The sequence below is a fragment of the Lipotes vexillifer genome, unplaced genomic scaffold (assembly GCF_000442215.2).
Source record: "Lipotes vexillifer unplaced genomic scaffold, Lipotes_vexillifer_v1.1 scaffold914, whole genome shotgun sequence".
Classification (NCBI taxonomy): Eukaryota; Metazoa; Chordata; class Mammalia; order Artiodactyla; family Lipotidae; genus Lipotes; species Lipotes vexillifer.
This window is the reverse complement of record NW_006780388.1, coordinates 1,955,209-1,958,521: the sequence shown is the minus strand read 5'-3', so window position 1 is coordinate 1,958,521 and position 3,313 is coordinate 1,955,209.

The window sequence follows — 3,313 nt, the reverse complement described above, 5'->3', positions numbered from 1 at the left end:
CCTGCTGATGAGTCCATGAAATCTGGGGCTAAGGGCTGCCTAGGAGAGGACCAGGAGCTCCTCAGCATATGACAGGTGCCTGAGGAAGCCCCGTGGAGGGAGCTGAAAGGTGAAGAGGGTGGGCTAAGGAGGAGCGAGCCCAGATGGAGTAGGACAGGAAGGCCACGAGGCAAGAATGGTTGGCAGAGGCTACTGGCCCAGGACCTTGAGGCCACAGGTGGGTTCCAGGCTCATCATGGGTAGTAGGAGGTTGGGACGGATTTATGCAGAGGAGGAATGTGGTCAGTGTCGTTTTACAAAACTCCCTTGGTGCCCTGAGGAGAAGAGACTGGAGGGGGTCCCAAGTGGGAGTGGAGAGGCCGGTGAGGGCACCACCACAGCCCGGGGGAGAGAAAAGGGAGGGGAGATGGGAGATGCTAGAAGGGGACAGAGAAGGGCTCAGTGATGGGTGGTCTCTTTCGGGGAACAGTGTTTGAGGGAAGACTGGCCTGCCCAGCCCGGGATGACAGTGCCACCCACCAGGAGGAGAATCCAAGGGGAGAAGGCAGCTGGGGGCAAGTGGCCTTCCAGTTCACACAGTTGGCATCCTGCTGGACGGGTGTGTTCCTGTCGGTCAAGAGTGGTTCCCACCAGTGTCAACGGAGCAGAAATCCCTCAGAAGTGGCAGATTGATACCAGTTCTGAGTCTCTGCACTCAGTGAGTGGGTGGGTGGGGGCATTAATTATGATGGGGATAAAAAGTAAATAGGATGACTACTGTACACTTATTTTTTAAATATTTATTTATTTGGCTGCACCGGGTCTTAGTTGCGGCACATGGGCTCCTTAGTTGTGGCATGAATGTGGGATCTAGTTCCCCAACCAGGGATAGAACCCGGGCTCCCTGCATTGGGAGCGCAGCGTCTTATCCACTATGCCACCAGGGAAGTCCCTACACTTACTTTTTGAATAATGATTATATAACTAAATACGTAAATGTACTGGGAAATACCTATTGGGGTAATTTTACAAAAATAGCAAGTAATCAAAGGATCCTCCCTGTAATTTATCTGCCTTGAAAGTCAGTATTTTGTGGAAGTTGGATAAATTTGTAGAAATGGTAGAATTAAACGACTAATAAAATAGTTGTAGCTCCCCCCTGCCACACACACACCCACGCGCATACTTTTTAAGAGGAGCAGAGAGATGGTGACACTCTTGGCTTTAGGGAAATATGGTCCAAAGGCTTTCTTATTTACACTCTGTCCATCCTCCTCCTATCCCGTATCCCCTGCATCGGCAGGCGGACTCTCAACCACTGCGCCACCAGGGAGGCCCCTACACTTACTTTTTAAATATATCTTGCATTGGTCTTTCCTTCAAGCTAAAAAACAAACAAAAAAAGGTAATTCATGGTCATGAAAATAAACAGAAAATACTGATTATGAAAAAATATTACAAAATCTACAATAATTCCACCATCTAGAGATAAGTCTATGATAAATATTTTTTATATTCAGAAAATTGGGGTGATAAAGTGCCTTTTTTTTTTTTTTTTTTTTTTTTTTTGCCGCACTGCGTGGCTTGCGGGATTTTAGTTCTCGACCAGGGATCGAACCCCGACCCCGGCAGTGAAAGCACGGAGTCCTAACCACTGGACCACCAGGGAATTCCCTATTTTTTTCTTAATGTATTACAAATGTCTCTCCAGCGTCCATTTTACAACGTACCACTACAGGGGTGGGTGATCATTTATCCAACCAGTCCTGATTGTTGGACGTATCCGTTGTTTCCAGGTTGGTAACAATCCTTTCAAAAGCCTTGGGTGAGATTCCTGCACACGGGTTGGACACAGCCACTATCATTCCACCCGCGGCCCGTGAATACCCGGCTCTCAGGCATCCTTGCCAACATCCGGTAATATCATTAAGAAGAAAATATTTTTAAAAAAAGAAGAAGAAGAAAATATTGATAACGCCCCCGGCTTCATCTTGTGTGCACAGCCTCTGCGTGTTTTTTCCTGGGGGTTGCATTTTCCTTGGTTAGCTTGGAGAGCTGGTCCAGGCACGCCCCCGTTCCCCCAGCCGCCGCCAGGCTCAGTGTGGCTGGTTCTCCTGGAGGCCGGGAGGAGGCGCGCGCGGACGCCGTCAGGCCCAGCAGATTCCGGACGCCCACCCAGGCCCTTTGAGGCCCGGGCACCGGCTCTAACTTGCCTTCTGCAGGGGCCAGGAATGATTCCTCAGTGACAATCCGGCAGATGGCCGGCTATCCGAAGAACGCGGGTTAGATCCGTACTCCTCGTCATCCTCAAACAGACACTCCAACACAAGTCGCAGCCCCTCATCCTCCCTGTCTGATTGCCCCACAGCAAGTACCTCTTCTAAGAGCCCATGTGACTCATTGTTTATTATTATCTATTGCTTCTCCCCAACCCACCCCTCATAACGTAAGCTCAACGCCACCACGGCAGGGGTCTTTGTGGACTTGGGCTCCTAAGGTGCCCAGGGTGGAGACCTGGCAGGGGAGCGGGCGGAGAGGCGCAGGGTGCGGATGGGGTACGGCACTCGGAGCCCAGGCAGGGGCAGAGGTGCGGGGATCCAGAGCGCGCAGTCGGAGTTGGGCGGAGCGTAGGTGCGAGAGGAAGGCGCGGAGGATGAGGCAGTGGGAGGCGGAGGACTGAAAACAAGGATGGGAAAGGGGGCGGGAGAACGCGGGAAGGAGGGGATTCGACGGAGGTTGTGGAGAACGTGGAAATGCGGAGTGGGCGGGGGACCAGGGCAGGAGGGCCCCATGGGACCTGGACCTGCACCTGCCTGGAGCCCAGGGGCAGGGAGGCGGCGGGGACTTCCAGCAGCAGCTTTAGAGCGAGAGGAGGAAGGCGGAGGGAAAGGGTGTCAGGGTAGTGGCGTTTTCTAGAGAGGAGCAGCGTCTTCACTCTGCCAACTGGGAGACTGGGGGCTCCGGCTGGGCAAAGGAGGGCGGGCGGAGGGAGGAGTCCGCGGGGCTGCGGAGGGTCGCGGTGAGCGGAGGGGCCGGGGCGCCCTGTAGGAGGGGAGGCAGGGGCGTCGTCGTGCCTGGGCAGGCGAGAGGCAGGGCGGGTGTCCGCTCGGAGGATGCTGGGCCGCTCCGGTCGCCAACCGCCAAGTGTCCAGGAAAGCAGCCCCCAGGCCCCGCAGCTCCCCGCGCCAGAGCAGTCCCGGTCCCCACAGGGTGATCAGAGAGTAAGTGTGCAGTGATTGTGCGCAGTGAGTGGGGGCTGGACCGATGGGCAAGGGTTGGACCAGTGCAGAAAAAGATGCTTTCCCCGCACGGAATCCCCTCAAAGGGGCAGATT